The sequence below is a fragment of the Alexandromys fortis genome, unplaced genomic scaffold, assembly GCF_014885135.2.
Source record: "Alexandromys fortis isolate MF-2015 unplaced genomic scaffold, M_Fortis_MF-2015_v1.1 scaffold_88, whole genome shotgun sequence".
In the NCBI taxonomy this organism is placed as follows: domain Eukaryota; kingdom Metazoa; phylum Chordata; class Mammalia; order Rodentia; family Cricetidae; genus Alexandromys; species Alexandromys fortis.
In genome coordinates this window covers 4,774,927-4,794,332 of record NW_026067961.1, presented here as the reverse complement: position 1 = coordinate 4,794,332, position 19,406 = coordinate 4,774,927, and the positions used below count along the sequence as shown (strand labels likewise).

Genomic DNA, 19,406 nt, shown 5'->3' with positions numbered 1-19,406 from the left:
AAAAAAAAAAACAAGAACAAAATTTATGTGAATTTCTTGAAGCCATTCCGGTGATGTGGTTGCTTTTTCTTATAGTTTAGTATATATATATTTTTTTAAATATTTATTTATGCATACAATATTCTGTCTGTGTATATGCCTGCAGGCCAGAAGAGGGCACCAGACCTCATTACAGATGGTTGTGAGCCACCATGTGGTTGCTGGGAATTGAACTCAGGACCTTTGGAAGAGCAGGCAATGCTCTTAACCTCTGAGCCATCTCTCCAGCCCCCAGTTTAGTATATTTTTAAAGCTGTTAACTTCTTTAGTAATAGTTCTTATTTATGCCTGCTAAAGCTAGCTATAGTGACTATAAGTTCAGTTGTTATTACTTAGGTTTTTATTTTTTGAGGGGGGTGGTGAGGGGAGGGATCATTACAGCTGTAGAGAGTCTTGCTTCAGGCAGCACAATGTAGGATAATCTGCTCTGTGAAGCAAAACAAATACAGGTGATCAAGGACACCTTAGACTGCTCAGGGACTGAATGCTTGCGATGTCTGTTGGCCAGGCTGAACCCAGGAATCTACGTTGTGTATCCCTCCTAGTAATGGACACACAGCACACTTCCTTTCTGTGTGAGTGCTGGGGTTCTGAACTCACAGGCTCTTCACTGGCTGCTTCAAAGCCCAAGCCTCGCAGTAAAATTGTCTCAATGTAGTTTCTGTTTTTCTTAAAAACAATTTTGTCATACTTGTGTATGAATCCCTCTAGTATTGTGATTGTAACCTGGGGATCAATGCATATAACCAAGCATCTACTAGTCAACTGTATACTGACCCCTCAGTAATTTATTGTTTTTCGAAGTAGATAATATTTTAATTTTTTTTTTGTTTTTGTTTTTGGAAACAGAGTTTCATGCTGTAACCTTGGCTGTCCTGGAAACTATAGACTAGGCAGATCTAGCTAGAACCTGCCTCTGCCTCCTGAATATTGGGATTAAAGGCGTGTGCCACCACTGCCCAGCTTAATTTTGTTATTTTTAAATTTAGTAATGTGTATAGACTAAGAATCATGCCATGTTGGAATTGGAGGAATGGCTCAGTTACTAAGACCAGCAGCTGTTCTTGCAGAGGACTCGAGTTCAATTCTGAGCACCCTCATGGGGGCTTTTACAACCATGCATACTTTTCAGGAAATCCAACCCTTTATTCTATGAACTCTTCAGGTGCCGGACGCAACCTGTTGTTTACATGTACACATGCAAGCAAGATACTCTTGCACATAAATAAATCTAAAGAGAAAAAATTTAAAATAATCCCATACCGTTGAAAGATCCAGACCTCCCATTCCTGGGCTCACTTCGTAGAAACAACTTATTTTAGCTTTTATTTAGTGGAGGTGGTGGAGAGGATAGTATTGGTAAACAATGTTGTACAGGTCAGCAATCCTCCTGCCTCAGTCTCCTGCAAAGCTGTGATCGGTGGGCAATACCATTCCTGTCTCTGTTTTAACTTCAGTCAATTAATTTTTGTTTATGGCTGTTCTGTTCATGTATATGTCTCTGTACCATTTACATACCTACAGAGGCCAGAAGAGGGTGTCAGATCCCTTGGAACTGGAGTTAATGTGGGTCCTGTGTTGATCCTGATCCTCTGGAAGAATAATAGCCAGTGCTTGTATCCTGGGGCATCTCTCCAGCTTCTTGCATTAACTTTGAAAACTATTTTTTTTTTTTGCTTATTTCAGTATTATTAAAGGACACTCTTACGTTTTTATTTCTAATTACATATTTGTTTTCTGTTACTTGTTGAGTTCATTCAATGAGAGATGTAGTTTTTTTTCTCTTCTTTCTTCCCACTATCGTTTATGAACACTTTGAGGTTAATCAGTATTGAATATTTATGTTATTAGCAGGTTGTACATGTTGCCATAATGGAAACACTCACTGCATTTTGGTTTAACTTTGTTTCTTCAAGATTAGATAGAAGGCTCAGTGGTTAAGGGCAGTAGTCCCTCTCCAGTGGACCTAGGTTGATTTCCAGTACCCATTTGGTGACTCAGAACATCTCTAACTCTAGTTTCTGTGGATCCGAGGGCCTTGGCTTTTGCAGGCATGCATGTGGTACATAGATATACATGCAGGCAAAACACCTATATACAAAAAATAAAAATTAGTTCTGTCTTTTCTAGAGCTTGTTTATCACCCCAGCATATACTGTGGAGTTTTTCTTGTTCCTTTGTCTAGTTTTGTCTCCCGCTGTCTTTAAATGAGCCTTGTATTCTCCAACAGAGCTCTAGAACATGTCCTCAGTGTGGTGGAAACTGTCAGATGATTTGGATCACTCTGGGGGTTTCTGCCTAGAAGCTCTTGCTTCTCCCTAACTCCCGCTGTGAGGGAGCGGTTCCCTTTGGGCCGTTTTACACATCCCTTTAGGAGCCATTTCGTTTGTGAAGTGTCTTCTTCAGAAGTGAACTTGAGAAGTAAATTTTTTAAGTTGTGTGTGACTGGAATGTTTTTATTTTCATTTTTAGATTTTTCATTTTTTGTATGATTTAAAAAATTCAGCCATGTACATATAACATAGTTTGGTGGCTTCTTCTTTTCCAGCTTGGCCTGTGAGTCATGCATTTCAGATGCAGAAGGCTGTCTCCCCAGTGACAACTGTACTATTGTGATTGGTCCTGATGACTTTTAGCATTTTGCCAGGGGTGCTCTTCCTGAGCCTTCTTTCTTTTTGACATCTTGCTTGGCTGCAGGAGATGTGTATTTATTTTGCAGGGGATAGGATTTCCTTGCTCCCTGTGATGTTGAATCTTGTAAATAATACTCATTTAATTTTTTGAAATATTTAATAAGTAATTTTCCCAAAAAAGATGAATCTGATTTTATTTTAAAAGAGTTGAATTTATTAGAGGCACAGCACTAGAAACACCACAATCAGTATAACAGTAAAAAGGCCAAGCAGTGTTTCAGGTTTGTATATGTGACTTTAATTTTACAAATATCTAGTTAATATTTTCAGTTCCTGGTGTGTGAATTCTGGCTGTGGTTTTGTATTGTCTTAAGTTTACTTTAAATAAACTCATCAGGATTTCCCACTGAGACACTTGAGGGTCTCCACTCTAGCATCTCAGTGAAGTGCCCTGGCCCTTAGTGTGTACCCCCAATTTCATGTTGGCTGCATTTTGTCTTTACAGTTTCTTCATTGAAACTAAAGTTTCGTTTGCTATACAATGATTGAGATCCTTAGTGAGTTTTAGAATGAAAAATGTCCTCCAGTCCTGAAGACATGGCTGTTAGGAAGTCTGTTGAAGCCGCTGTAGGACTTTGTTTGCCCCGGTCTAGGAGATGGCACACTTATGCAATCTGTGCTTCTGGCCTGAGCTTGGCTCACATTTACTTCTCCCTTTTTGTAAATAGATAAGGTGATAATAAGCCTAAGGTCTGTGTTTTCCCCTGGAATATGTTTTAGTAATGTTGATGCTTTTTAAAATTTCCTGACGTAATATTTTTTAAAATCTAGTAAAAAATTGTTTCATAAGTCTGTTGTCTAGATTGCAGTAATATTTATCTAATTTTAAATCTATTCATAAGTTTTGTTTGCTGAATGCAAAAGTAATTATTAAAATGTTGGCATTCAAGTTTACCTTTTTTTCTCTTTTGTGGCAGGTATGTTCATGGTTCTCTGTGTATGTAATTATTACCAGTGTAGTTGATTTAATCTTTATATCTGTGCTGTTTAGCCCCTTTACTTACCAAGGAGCATGTGCAAGCAGATCATTAAATCTTGATAAATGAATGCACAGGTCACCAGGAAGCTTCTTTGGGAATTAATGCTGGCTGGTGCCTGACCTTCCTTTGTTTTTAATGCTTTGGAGCAATGGCATGGGAGAGGGTTGCTCTCAGAATAGAGTCATGTGAACCATTCAGAAGTGCTGAAAGCTAAAGAACTGTTTTATATTTAATATGTTGATTGTTTTTGTTTCTGTTTCTTTTTTTTTTTTAAAAGACAGCGTCTCATGTATTTCTAGGCTTGCACAGAGAACTTGCTATGTAGAAAACAAACAAAAAGCCTATTAATTTTACACGTACTTTAGAATAATAATTTTTTTTCTCTCTCTTTTTTTTCTTTCTTTTGGAAGCAGGCTCTTACTAATGTAGCCTGGACTTTCCTGAAATTCACTATTGTAGTCCAGGCTGGCTTTGAACTCAAGAGATCCACCTGCCTTTGCCTCACAAATACTGGGAATAAAGGTGTGTGCTACCGTGTCAAACCAAGGATTTCCTTTTACAAAGGAAGAATGTGATGTGTTATTATCACTTAGAGCTAGGACAGTAGAACTGTGGAACCTTGTGGGAGGAACTAGGACCTATGGAGCATTTCGTTTGGGTTGGGATGATTTGTGGATGTCCATAGCACTGCAGCACTCGTATTCGGGGTCTGGTACCAAGAAGAAACCTCAACTGGAAAAATAAAATTTTGGAAGTGGCTTCCTAGTGAAGTTTTTCACTCATAAGAGATGCCAGAATGTGTTCAGGAAAGACTGGGCATGTCTAGGACTCATCAAAAGACACCCTCAGAAGGGAGCTGGCAGGTGTGTGCCAGCAGTGCCCTCTGTGGCTGGCCCAGCCTTCTGGAGGGCTGGTCAAAGCTCTGACTAGCAGGGTGGACTAGTAGTACTCCACTGTAGGGGTACAGTTGCACCCCAAACAAGACTTCTCATGGAAGTTTCTTGTAACAGTATTTATAACAGAGAAAAGCAAACCAGAGCCCCCTGTGTCTACAGCCTCTGAGAGGAATTTCCTAAGTCCTGTGCTCCCATACTGTAGAATTCTGTGCAAAGACTAGAGAAACGAGTTTCTTTGAGCACTAGGATTTCATTTCTTTGAAATAAAAGTCAGCAGAATGAACCAGGAAATAAATGGGCATGCGTGGTCTTAGGCATGTATGTAAATGTGCATACACAAGGAAGCCTGGAGAGACTTTAAGGCATCCATTGAATAGAGCTATTTGGATTTTTTAAATAGGAAGATAGAACATTTTAAAATAAAATCTAAAAGAGCTTCAAAAAAAATGCAGTTTTATGTTTTCTATGGGAAACTGTTAAGACATATTACCTGGTGACATTTTCATGGATTGGAAAGGAGAAAGATAATTTACATAATCTTACATATAAGACTATATAGTAGAAAAACAACTTTTACTTTTATAAGATATATGCAACTTTTCTAGGTTATAAAAAGACCTCATGGTGATGAAGAACACTTGCTGCTCTTGTCAAGGACCCCAGTTGATTCTGAGCACTAGTGTTGATAGCTCACAGCTGCTGGGTCCCTAGCTTCAGAGGGAGCTGATGGGCGCTTGGGCACACAGACCCGTATACATATATGTGATTAAACATTAAAATAAAAAGATCATAATCTAGAAAAATATTAACACTAAATAATCAATTCTCTCTTTAAAATTAGTTCATTAATTAGCTAATTAGTCAATAATTTGAGACGTCTCACCTTGTAGCACACGCTGGTCTTGAACTTGTAGAATTCCTCCTGCCTCTTCCTCCAAAGTATTGGGACATGTGTCATTATTCGTGGCTCCTTTATTTTTCCTCTCTGTTATTTTTTGTTCGTTTGTTTGTGTTTTGAGACAGAATTTCTCTGTGTAACAAGTCCGACTGGCTGGAACTCGCTCTATATTAGGCTGGCCTTAAACTCACAGAGATCCACCTGCCTCTGCCTCCTGAGTGCTGGGATTAAAGATGTGTGCTGCCACAGCCTGGCACGTTTTTATTAATTTTTAAAGTTAGCACCATTAAGTCCATATTCTTGATTTTTCTTCCTTCCTTATTTAGTTTTTAGGGTATGGTTTCTTTATGTATCCCTTGCTGTTCTGGAACTTGCTATGTACACCAGACTGCCCTGAAATTCACAGAGATCTTCCTGCCTTTGTCTCCTGAGCGCTGAAATTAGAGGCCTATGCACCATATCTGACAGTAAGTCCATATTTATTATACTAATATAAAACACAAATCCCTGGGCTGGAGAGATGGTACAGTGGTTAAGAACACTGACTGCTCTTCCATAGGTCTCAGGTTCAATTCCCAGCACCCACATGGCAGTTAACAACTGTCTGTAACTCTAATATCTGGCAACCTCACACAGACATGCATGCAGGGGAAACACTAATGTACATAAAATAAATAATTTTTAAAAAAACCCCACAAATCCCTTACTTCCTAGTATTTATAGAACTGATGGATTACTGTGTGCTTGACTTGGGTATTTTGGTTTTTTGAGACAGGATTTCACGCGCTCAGATTAGCCTTGAACTTGCCCCCACCTTCCAAGTGCTGGGATAACAGACTTTCATTCACTACTGTGACTGGAGCTATTACTGTAGGAGTCATTGTTTAAAATATCTCGTTAAAAAAATAGAATCTTTGTCAATTTGTGATAGAAGCTCACGTTTTTAATCTCATCATTCCTGAGGCAGAAGCAGACAAATCTCTGAGTTTGAGGCCAGCCTGGTCTGACACGAATCCCTTTCTCAAAAACAAAAACAAAACAAAAAAACCCTAAAAAGGATGACTTTCCTACTTCCGTCAGTGGTTTTGAGGAGCCCAAGGCTCCCATCTTTCTGAGGTGCTGCTAAGATTCTCCTTTGCAGGGCAGAGACAGAGTGACAAGCACATAGCAACAGTTTCATGGTTTCCTTGTGGGCAATCCGTGACCATCGCTTTAATGTTGGTTTACTAGACTTCCGATTTAATTGTAACCCAGGGTAAAGTCAGCTCGTATCCGCATGCTGAGGCCTGTAGAGTGTGTTGTGCCTGTCTCCTAACTGCAGGTGTTGTCATCTCTCACTCTCTGTTAATGGTATTCAACTTGACAGGGTTGTTTGGAGAAATGAAGGTTGTCAGGAAACCTGGAGCCAGACATTGTGTGGAATGGAGCTTAGGGTAAAAGGAAGAGATACCTGAGGCTGCCAGGAAGAGATCCTGTAGGAACCAGGTGCTGCCGTGTGCCTTACTGACAGTATTTCTGTAGACAAGTTTGGGGTGAGGCTGAACATGCCTATCATTGTTTCATCCACTCCAGGAAACTGGTCTTCGTGGGCAAAACTGCTGAAAAAAAATGTGTACTCTTGTTATATTAACTTTTATTTCTCTCTGCAGATCCCTTAATTACAAACTCCTATCAATAAGGTTTAAGGCAAAGTCTTTGCTTTAAAGCATGTGGAGATGGGTTTGAAATGGTCTGTGGCCAGCACTGGAAGTTCTTAGTTGGAGAGTCCTTGGACAGATTTCCATGCCAGGGAAAATAGAGGCTTGTTGCTTGTTTGTATAATTTATTTCATTTTCATTGGTGTTTTGCCTACATGTATATGTGAAGGTGTCAGATCTTGAAGTTACAGACAGTTTTGTGAGCTGTCATGTGGGTGGTGGGTCTTGAACCCAGGTCCTCTGTAAGAGCATCAGTGCTCTTAACCACTGAACAATCTTTCCAGCCCCGTTTGTTTTAAAGAGACGAAAAAAAAGGGGGAAATTAAGTTCATTGTGTGCCTCTTTCTTTGAGCAGAATTTGTAACACTTTCATGTTCTGTTTACCTTGCTCAGTGTGGGTCCTTATTGCCTCAGTGTCAGAAGGAGGAAGAGTTGGGCTTGAATTGGTACATGGTGTCTTTTGGCCCTCATTAGACTAGGTTTCCTGCCTGTCCCTGCCTTCCTAATGCTGGAGTTAAAATCATGTGCTACCACACCCATTTCCTCATTAACTCTTTGTTTATTTGTTCGTTTGTTTTAGAGACAAAAGGTTTCTCTGTAGCTTTGGTGCCTGTCCTGGAACTAGCTCTGTAGAACAGGCTGGCCTCGAACTCAGAGATCTGTCTCTGGGATTAAAGGTGTGCACCACCACCGCCTGGCTTCCTCATTAACTCGTAAAGATCTGTAACTTGCAAGTAGGACACTAGTTGGGTCTCAGAGTTTGTTTAAATCATCTTAGAAACAATGTTTGCATCTTTATAACATGGATAGAAAAATCTTGCCTTCTATTATTAGGTTTCTTCTTCTCTAACATCTTACTCTGTGTATGCACACATTTGTGCCATATGTATACCTGTGAGGGTCAGAAGACAACTTGAACGAGTTCTCTTCTGTTCGTTCCAAGTATTGAACTCAGGTGGTCAACATTGGTGTGCAAGTGCTCTTAGCCACCAAGCTAGCTCATCAGCACCTTTATTAGACGTTTATAGGCTGATAGAAGATATAATATTTATTTGCACAGAAGCTAGTTATTTGAGATGCTAGTCTACATGTGAAGGGGGCATCTGGAAGATTTCAGCTACAGTGGAAGGAGCAGTGCTAGGCTTATGGTAGGAATCCTGATGCCTAGGAAAATGGAAAGACTGGTGTAACTGGAAGGTCATGCTTTGGGTGTTGGTGTATTTGTCTCATCTAATTCTGTAAAAGGCCAGCAAGATGACTCAGTGAGTTAAGGTCCTTCCAAACCCTGGGCCCACACGATGAAGAAAAGAGCCAACTCCTACCAAGCTGTCCCGACCTTCCTATATGTGTGTGTGCACCCCTCCCCATGTAATAACAATGTAAAATAACATGCCATCAAAGCATTTAGAACTGGTAGAGGCTAGTGTGGCATGAGCTCAGAATGTAACTGTTTTTTCTTTTGGAACCTGTCCTGGAACCAGCTTTTGTAGACTAGGCTGGCCTGGAAGTCACAGAGATCCGGCTGCCTCGGCCTCCCAAGTGCTGGGATTAAAGGCGTGCGCCACCACCATCCGGCCTGGTTATTCTTATTAGTGTTTTCTAACTCACTGTGAACCAACCTTCTAGACAATGGTTTGTCAGAAAACTTTGTTTGCCCTTCATCATACTTGGTGCTAAGCACACAAATGTCTGCTGTGAATATTTGATTCTTGGGCAGTGACTCTATTTTCTCATTTTTTATATTCTCTGAAAATTTCTTGGCACAGAAAAGCTTAATCTCTGTTGTCTGTGTGTCGGTGGGGGGTATGAGGAACAGAGCCTCTATAGGCTCTGCTGTGTGTCTGGATTTAGCTGACTAGAAAATGGAAGTATGTCTAAGTCTAGGAGTAGCTTTGGTAGTTAGGCTTTGCGAGTGATTGATCTCTCTGACATGTATGGAGCAATCTCAGAGCCACTTAGTTAGGAAGCAGATTTTCAGACCTCACTGAGGAATGGTGTTTAGGAGAGCTGACAGGTGGATTTACACTGCAAAGGCCTCCACTTTGGAGGGATCACCGTGCAGTGTGGCTGAGACATAATGCTTCATCAGCTCTCAGGACAATTCAGTTTCTTGTAGCAGGATTTTCTCTTTAAAGAAAGATAGTTTTTTTTTTTCTTTTTTCCTTAGGATGTTATTACAGTTTATTTTTATTTTTTATTCATTGCTGTTTTTTCTGCATATATGTCTGTATAAAGGTGTTGGATCCCCTGGAATGGTAGTTACAGATAGTTGGGAGCTGTAATGTGGGTGCGGTGCCGTCCTCTGGAAGAGCAGTCAGTGCTCTCAACCCATGAGCCATCTTTCCAGCCCCCCCTAAAAATTTTAGCCTTTATTTTTATTTTATGTGTATGTGTGTTTTGTCTCTATGTATGTCTGTGCAACCTTTGCATATAGTGGCCGCAGAGAACAGAAGGTGTCAGATCTGCTGGGACTGGAGTTACAGTAAGGTAGGAGCTGCCATGTGGGTGGTGGCAATCAAACTTGGGTCCTTTGCAAGAGAAATCAGTTCTCTTAACTGCTGAGCTATTTCTTCAGCCCCAAATATGGTCTTTCAGTATATACATCAGCTTAATAGTTTGTTCCAAAAAGACAGGACCCATGGGTTCTACCGTAACCTTCCTTTGGTTTAGATGTTTTGAAGAAAAAAAATTCACTTTAATATTCTCCAGATTACTCTACCTAAGAAGATACCCAGTAAATCAGTTTACTCTACCTTCTAAGTCTAATTAACATGTATAAAACCAACTGAGGAAACTTGCCTGCAGGTGAAAGGTACTCTTGTCTAGGCACCAAAAGCAATCATGTAATTGTTGAGCCTGCAGCGTTGGCCAGTATCACGTTTAGTACATTACATTCATACTCTCTCAGGGGTTCTTAAAAATTTCTAGAATATTTTATTTAAAAAAAACAATTTTTGCTACTGCTACTACTACTACTAAGAAATGTATGATATAAAGTTTAATTTCATTTTAATAAAATTTATTAAGTTGATATATTTTGACCATACTTCATCGGGAGGTGGGGAAGAAACCCAATTTGAAATTACTAGTTGATATTTCTCTTCAGATAAACTGACAGATTGAGTTAATGATGAAGTTGGTATCTAGCTGATGGGTTAACGTTTGTTTAAAGCTACATGACAAAGAATGTGCATTTTATTCACCTTATTAGGTGGATTTTATTTAGCTTAACCTACATTATGTATGACAGATGTATCTTTATTTTCTTCTGGAGATGGTTGGGAGAGATTTAATCAAGTCACTTAGAGAAATTCTTAAATTATGAGGAAAATTGGAGTAAGAAATATTTTACACCAAACCCTGATGTTCCCCTGCCGTCTTTGAAAGCAGGTCTTCGGTTTTCTGTGGTCCTTGGTTGTGTCATCTGCATTTGTTAGACGTCAGAGACGGTTTAGCATTAGTATTCCTGGCTGAAGCAGAGGCAGCTCTAGGATGTGTGAACTGCTGATCACAGTCAGGGATGCCCTGCCTCCGTAATATCTTGCTTGCAGATGCATTTTCTAGCTGACCATGCTATTAAGAGCTGCCATCAATCACACAGCCTCGCAGTTCCTGCTGGTGGGAACGGTGGGAGGATTCGGGGGATGAGGGTGGCGGGTCAAAGAAGAAGCTACAGTTGTGGCAGGCTTTGTGTGTGCTAGCCCCTTGGTGGCGGCCTGGGCACGCGTGGAGCCGGCCTTGTTCCAGCCCGGGTTTTGCTGGCCGCCGCCACGGGCAGGCCGTTCTTTCTCTTTAGTCTGGGTCACAGGCACGTGGCAGTGCTGGCCGGGCCGCTGGGGCCGAAGGAGTTCGAGCGAGCGCTGTGGCGGTGGGCCCAGTGCATTCCCAGCCGAGGGCTGGCTGCTGCAGCCGGGACCCACCCACACGGCCGGCGCCCGGCCTCCTTTTGTTTGGAGGTGCAATTCACCGCTCTGCCTGCCCAGCCCTTGCCCTGGAGTTTGCGGTACCCAGCGGCCCCAGGAGGAGGACTTGCCCCTCCGGGCAGGGAAGTGGCCAGCAGCCTTGACTGTGAGGGGGGGGGGGTCGCAGGTCTCGGGCTTGGAAGTTGGACAAGTGGTGTGTGGGCTTCTGGAGATAGATGTGTGAACTGGTGAGTGTTAGGAATGGGGAGTTGGTATTTGAAGTGGCCCATTACAGTCCATTTGGAATTGTTTCTTAATGTTATGATAGTTCGCAGCATTGAAAATTTTAATTAAAATAAACAGAATAAGAAACATATTTGGGGGAGCGAAAGGACAGTTTTACAGTAATTTGTTGGGTATGTTTGTGTTTTTCTTGTGAAAGTAAAGCTTGTTTAAAGATGAGCAGCATATAGTGCAAAAGTAGCCAGCCGTTTGATCTGAAACTTACTGCTTACTGGGGAGTACATTTAAGTTGACAAATAAAATGGATTTGGTAATTAAAAGAGTGCTGATCACCTTTGATTTGACTCTTGACCAAAATAGCTGAAGTACAGGGTTAATCTTGACAATGATTACATTTAGCTTAAATTGTTCTGTGTGTGTATGTGGGGTGCAAGTGAGTGTGTGGGTGTGTGGTGGTGGTGGTGGTTTTCCCACTACGTTGTCCTCGTTTATTCAGATACCCTCTGCTCTGAGACCTGCTTAACCACTTTGTTTGCTGAGAGAGAAAATGCCTATAACAGGCTACTTTGTCTTACTCTTAGCCTTTAAGAGTTCCTGGCACACATGTGGCACTGGCTGTGGGGGCATTATTTGGATGAAGGCCTCTCAGCCATATGGCCAATCTTAAGAAATGGTATAAACGGAGTAAATGAGATTACATTTTCCCTTTGAAATTGTGCTCCTGTATGCTTTCAGGATTGAGACATTTGAGGAAAAGCTGTGGACAGAGTTGACAAAGACCTTCAACTCTGCCCAAGTGTGGTACTGAGTTCTTGTTCCTTCTTCCCAGGGAACTCCAGATTTAAAGTAGACATGATTGAAAACCTTCCTCACACATGGGAACAATATCCTATCCATTCTGTGGGAAATTACTTCCAGAAGCACAGCCAGCTCTCATTTTTAAGTGTGTGTAGACTCAGGCCGAAAAAGACGGTTGTCTTCCTGGATGTTTACATTGCCTGGGAAAATAACAGGAGGCAGGTGTGCAGATGCCTAACAGACTCCACAGTAGTGCGGGGCTCAGTTAGGGCTGGGTTTGTTTTTGCCAACTCTGTAATTTAGTAGTGTTGAAACTATTTTGTAAAGATCTCTGGGGCCAGTGGATGATGCTTTTCAGTCCACAGTCTTTGAGTGCTCATTGTGCTCTGGCAGGCGCTCGTGCTTGGCAGGCTGCTCTTGAAATGTTATTTGATCTCCTTGCATGATAAAATTGACTAAGATTACATTTTTCCCCTCCCCTTGGCTTTTGAAAGTAATGCATCAATGAGACTCGTTCAATAACATATTTAAAGACTTAACCCACATTCATTCACCCTAAGGTTTCCAGAAAAAGGCTTTTTAGATTTTTGCCTTGTTCTGTGGTTTTGCATTTATGAATTGAGGCGAGAGCTGATGTAATGTGGTTCTTCCTTTGTGTACTGTTTTTATATCCACAGAACATGCTGCAGTCTGTATGACTGTGATAATTTCTGAAATGCTTGAGTAGGAGGGAGTGGTTTGTGTGTGTGTGTGTATGTGTGAGTGAGTGACCATTTAGGCACCTTTAGCTATGTGCTGGTTTATTTTCTACATTGTAGGCAGGACAGGCGAGAGTGCCTGTGATCCGTGGTGAACCATGACAACTTGCCAGTTCTGGATTGTCTGTGTGCTATGCAGACCAGTTTTTCATTTGCAAGTGTGTATAGGTTAGGGTTAGGGCAGACAGCACTGGCTGTTCCTGTAGGGTAGTTTTACCTTATATTAGAGGTTTTGTAAATTTGCCTGGCTTTTTCTTAGTTCCTTGTCATTGCCACTGTGTTTTGATTTTCAGCAAATGATATAACAAAACCAGCTTTTGTTTATTCATGTAATAGTATACTGGTGAGAAGTTTATTTTTTGTTTTGAGGAAACTGGTAAACCACATAACATTAATGTGTATTATATTTATCTAGATTTCCCAAGGTCAAAGGGTTTTTGCTTGCTATTGTGTAGTCTAAGAAATCAGTGGAAGCATGATTTTATAATAGGAAGCCACTTTATTGTTTAAAAAAGAGGGAGGAAGGGAGTCTTTGTTCTTTAGTCTAAGGTTAGTTTGTGGAACTCAAACAAATGACAGTGTCACTGGCCTTGACAGGAGTGTCCCTCTTTGTCTTTTATCTCCTCTCACACTGTCCGGAAGCACTGAGAAGTGCCTTGGCCTGGGATGAATGATTGATAAAGGGTTGAAGACGGTCCTGTTGAGGGACGTGTGCTCACAGCCATGCATGCAGACTCGTGTCACTGCTGCCGTGTTACTAGAAAGTATTTACTCAAGATTGGCTGTAGGCCTGTGACAAAGTCAGGCTCTGAAGACCGAGGAACAGATTGTAGTTAGACTGGTCCCCCTTTCCTGCCCATGGTGACAAGAGAGATGACTGATGTGGGCTTCTGAAACTGTGCCTAGAACAGTGGCCACAGAACTAAACCTGGTAGGCATGTATTGACAGAGTGAGTGTGGGGTCTTCTTCCTGGGGGAGTGCTGTGGGGACTGCTGTGGTCAGGCGGAAAAGATGGTCTCAGGTAGACTTCCTTTTTAAGTGATCTGAGAAGTGGATTCTTAGAATAACTCGGGATGAGGAACTACAGTGACTTTCCAGAAAATCTTTTTTTTTTAATATTTATTTATTTATTTATTATGAGTACAATATTCTGTCTGTGTATATGCCTGCGGCCAGAAGAGGGCACCAGACCCCATTACAGATGGTTGTGAGCCACCATGTGAGTGGTGGAAATTGAACCCAGGGATCTCTGGAAGAGCTCCAAGAGCAGCAGTGCTCTTAACCTCTGAGCCATCTCTTCAGCTCTTTTCTTCATCTTTTTTTCTTTTCCTTCTTCCCCAGTTTGGTTTTTGAGACGTGGTTTGTCTGTGTAGCCCTGGCTGGCTGTCCCTCTGTAGATCAGGCTGGCCTTGAACTCATAGAGATCCACCTGCCTCCCTCTGCTGGGATTAAGGCATGCCATCACCACCCAGCTTTTTTCTGTTTATTATAGACAGCCTTTTGCTGGTGGTTTCTTCTGCCTGTAATGCCCTTCCTCAGTGATAGATTTCATGGGCTTGCTAGTTTCCCCACCTTCTTATGGGGCTTGCTCAAGTTTTATTTCTCAGTGGTTCCTTCTTTGATAACCTGATCATATTGTAGGAGCACTCTACTTTTTATATAGTCTTAATCTTCTCATGCTGATATATATCCTCTTGATCGACACGTGAACACTTACTGGTTTCGGATATGCTACAGAATGAAGTGTTGTTGGTATTACTTATTTTCTCTGCTGAACACAAGGTCGGAATACTTTGTTTTGTTCACAGTCATATTGAATGTTTAAACTGGTCCTTTGCTCACATTTTTATACACTAAATCAGTCTTCTAGTACATAGTAGGTTTAATAACTTTACTTAGGGAATGACTCTATTTAGGAAGTTTGAGAATACAAAAATGAATAATCCTGGATATGGTGGCTCGTATCTTCAAGCGCTCCCAGCACAGTGAAGGCTGAGGAGGAAAATCGAGGTCTGGACAAACCTGACCTACATGATGTGATCTTGTTCCAAAAAGCAAAGATGACCCCCCCCCCCCAACCAAAATGAATCAAACTTCCTTTGTGCCTGAGAAGTGGCTTCATGTAGTAGTGAATTCATAAGAAGGAATTTTAAGCAAGGGCTTTATAGTTTTCCGCTTCCATCATGTGGATCCTTGGTAGCAAGCATCTTTACTTCCTGAGCTAGCTTAATATCAGCTGTGGTAGAAACCATGCTTTCATTAGTATTAGATGCTTCAGTCTGAGCATTTCCTCTGATGGGAATCTCTGAGTCACTTCATTTCTTCTCTCTGCAGGCCTGGTATAGCAGTTATTCTTACTGGTTATACTTTAGAGGTGTGCAGATGGAGACTAAGAAGTGGACCTTCAAAGACTTGCCCAAGGCTGCCCGCTTAGCAGCAAATTCTAGTGCAGGAAAAACTGCCAGCGTAACACCCGTCTGAGCTTTTCACCACCAGGCTCAGTTGCTAATGAATGACAAAGCTTAGATGGGGATGCTTGCTTGCTGTCCGGGCATTGAACAGGAGGGCATAATCCATCACTTAAACGCCCAGAAAAATACAGAAATAAAGTTAAATGGCAGTCTTAGTCTCTGCAATTAATTTAGTCAATGAATGGATTCAAATGACTCCTGTGTTGTTGAGGTCAGATCCACTGAGCATCTTTGCTGTGAAATGGTAGACATTTCTGCTTTTGCCCGTGCAGCTTTTTTTTTTTTTTGGTAATTCCTCTGCATGGGAAAAGGCAGACTCCCTCAGCTCAGTAGGAACTTAAAAATAGTAGGAGAAGAGACTAGATTCCCATTTGACTCTTTTATTAAGGAAACCTGTTAAGTTCTAGACAGGGTTTTTTTTTTCTGTGTATCCTTGGCTGTCCTGGAACTCACTCTGCAGCCCAGGCTGGCCTCGAACTCACAGAAATTCGTCTGCCTTTGCCTCCCTAGTGCTGGGATAAAAGGCGTGTGCCACCACCACCTGGTTTAGAATTTACAATTTTAGGAATGTATGAGTGGTCCATTATCCCCTAAGGTTAACTGTTCTTGCTACTGTTCTTTCTCTGCTCAGAGACCTGGAGAATATAGCCAAGATTGTACTCTTGGTAAAAATGATGTTTCTTGAATTGTTGGCGCATTCTGTTCTGTATATAATGATGTCAAGCAACTCTGTTTAACCATTGAAACTGGAAAAAGAGACTTTGATTATAGGCTAGCTGTTTTTTTTTTTCTCTCCTTTAGCTGCTCTCTTGTAAATGAATTATTTTAATTTAAATTTTGCTGCAAACCCTTTCCCATACTTAACTGACTCTCTAGTGACTACTTACAGTACACACCAGGACACTAAGTGTAGTCGGCATAACAGTTTCTGTGTGAATTACTGTGCTCTTTTGTGGCTTTTAATGCTGGAAACAGGATCCATTCTGGTTACCTTCCAGTCCTCTGATGGAAATCTAGTACTGTCTGTTTGTCTTCTGTCAAAGTTTATTCTGATTGCTCCTGCTGGCCATCATAAACTCATTCGTATGAAGCCTAACAGATTGCAGTGTGATAGAGGCCCAGTGTTTGCCCTGCTGCTGTCTAGTGATACCTGTCTAAGCCATTCAGTACTTTAAAAACATAACCTTTGAAGTGTGTTTCTACATCTTAATTTGCATATTTAGTTTGAGCATACCAGAACTAAAACAAAATTTGTTTTGTGAGAAACTGCAAAGCTGTAATTTAGACCTTAGAGGCTTGTTAATGAACTTGTGAAGTATGAGCAAACATGTTTCACTGACAAAACAACAGAATTAAAATTCAGCAGTATTTTCAAAGCAGGCCATTGTGCTGAAGAGATATTCAAACTATCATTATTGACCTAATGATTAGCTTGTATTTTAAGTATCCTCAACATTTTCTTTTTTTATTCATTGTTCTGTCTGTGTATCTGTCTGACCGTCTGTATGCATATCTTATTCTCTTAGAAACTTAACTGAGTATGGAACATAATTGAACAAACAAATGAGTAAACCTAATTTAAATGCATCCATGTTGACCATAGCTATAGTGACACACATCTGTAATCTCAGCACCTAGAAGACTGGGCTAGATAGAGGTATCTGTAAATTTAAGTCCTTCCTGTGTTACTTACAAGACCACCCCCCCCCAAATAAAGCCAAACAGACAAACAAAAAAAAAAAACAAGAACAAAATTTATGTGAATTTCTTGAAGCCATTCCGGTGATGTGGTTGCTTTTTCTTATAGTTTAGTATATATATATTTTTTTAAATATTTATTTATGCATACAATATTCTGTCTGTGTATATGCCTGCAGGCCAGAAGAGGGCACCAGACCTCATTACAGATGGTTGTGAGCCACCATGTGGTTGCTGGGAATTNGTAAAGCTTTTTTTTTTTTTTTTTAATATTTATTTATTTATTATGAGTACAATATTCTGTCTGTGTATATGCCTGCGGCCAGAAGAGGGCACCAGACCCCATTACAGATGGTTGTGAGCCACCATGTGGTTGCTGGGAATTGAACTCAGGACCTTTGGTAGAGCAGGCAATGCTCTTAACCACTGAGCCATCTCTCCAGCCCTCCAGAAAATCTTATAATGTATTTGATTAAGAATATTGAAAGATTTATGTTGAGAGCAAGAGACTGCTGCATTAAGATGGAAAGCAAGTAGAGGTGTGTCCTAGGTGCAGGCTGAACAGAGAGAGCGTTTCACAAGTTCTCTGGTAGCTGTTTGTCATTGCTGACACAAGGCCTTTGACTCTAAACATTGAAGGAGAGTAGAGCCTTAGGCTTGTCCTTTAAAGAACAACATCTATGACATAGGTGACAGACATATTTGTAATGAAAAGCATTCCAAACAGTAATGCTGACATTTAATTATCAGGAACCTCAACAGACTTAATCAGTTCCAGTGTGGGAATAGTGAGTCTACCTAAAGGGTGTGTATTGTATCTTGGTCTGCTTCTGTTGCTACAGATACCACAGATTGAATCATTTGCTTACTTTTTAAAAAAAAAAAATTTAACGTATGTAGGTGTTTTGCCCAAATGTGTCTGTACACCTCATGTGTGCCTAGTGCGTACAAAGGCCAGAAGAGGGTATTGGATCAAATGGTACTGGAGTTACAGATAGGGCCCACTGTGTGGGTGTTGGAAATTGAACCAGCTCCTCTGTAATAGCAGCCAGTGCTCTTAATCAATGATCCCTACTCCAGTTCCAGTTTATTTTTTACTTTTTATTTTTTTGGCTTTTTGAGATGGGATTTTTCTGTGTAGGCCCAGCTGTCCTGGAGCTCACTCTGTAGATCTGGCTTGCCTGGAACTCAGAGAGCCACCTGCCTGATGTGGGATTCCCCTCTGTATGCTGTGAATATGTTTTATTGCCTTTGGTTAATGAATAAAACTGTTTCGGCCAATGGCTTAGCAGAGCAGAGCCAGGCAGGAAGTCCGAACAGAGATATAGAGAATAGGTGAAGTCAAAGAGATGCCATGTAGCTGCCAAAGGAGACAGATGCTGGATGGAACCTTGCCAGTAGGCTACAGCCTTGTGACAATACATAGATTAATAGAAATGGGTTCATTGAAGATGTAAGAACTTGCAAGGAATATGACTAAGCTATTGGCCAAATAGTAATGTAGTTAATATAGTTTCTGTGTGATTATTCTGATCTGGGCAGCTGGGAAATGAACGAGCACTCTCTGCCTACACCTGCCTCTGCCTCTGGAGTACTGGGATTAAAGGTGTGGGGCACCACCACCTGGCCCCAAATACATTTTTTAGTTAATTAATACTAGTTTTGAACCAGAGTCTCATGAAGTGCAGGCTGGCTCAGAATTCCTGATCTTTCTCCACCTCTAAGGTCTGGCATTATATGTGTGTGCCATGGTGCCTAACTTAGGCTGGGTAATTTAGAACAATTAGAAGTTTCTTTGGCTCATGATCCTGATAACAACTTTGTTCTGTAGCCGAACCAAAGGGCTAGGAAGCAAATGTGAGTGAGCAGGAGTGGGGTGACGACATTGAGGACTTGCGTCTGTTTCACATCAGCCCCATTCATGCATAACTCAGCTACTTCCTGCTAGACCCTTCCAGCGCTGTAGCATTGGGGAGTAAGGTTCTAATATAGAGCCGTATTCAAACTGTAGTGCTCTATGGAAGTGCTCAGGGGGAACCTGGCTCTTATTGTTTAGTGCAGTGAGGACTAATTATGTACCGGCAGTCCACAAGTCCCTGTCTTCACCACTTACACTCCAGTGGAAGAAGAAAAGAGAGTATACTGACTCACTGACTGGTGATGGTGACTTATACTTGTAATTTCAGTATTTGGGAGAGGGAGAAAGGAGGCTTCTGAGTAGTTTGAGGCCAACCTGAGCTATATAGTGAGATCCAGGCTAGAGTCAGCAAAAACAACAACAAATTCCAGGCTAGAGTCAAAAAAGAGTCTATGAGCAAACAGTAACAACAAA

The 19,406-nt window shown here is 41.2% G+C and overlaps 1 protein-coding gene across 10 annotated transcripts in view; it reads left to right on the top strand.

Moving 5' to 3' along the window:
• Positions 1–19,406, top strand: part of Rere (arginine-glutamic acid dipeptide repeats) — a 351,136-nt gene that overhangs the window by 74,276 nt on the left and 257,454 nt on the right. Inside the window, exon 1 of one of the 10 annotated variants that reach the window (XM_050153153.1) lies at positions 11,213–11,353. The exons of the other annotated variants lie outside the window; for them this stretch is intronic. The gene's annotated coding sequence lies outside the window, so the exon portion shown is untranslated. Of the gene's footprint in view, positions 1–11,212; positions 11,354–19,406 lie in introns of those variants that run through there. 10 annotated transcript variants of the gene reach the window in all.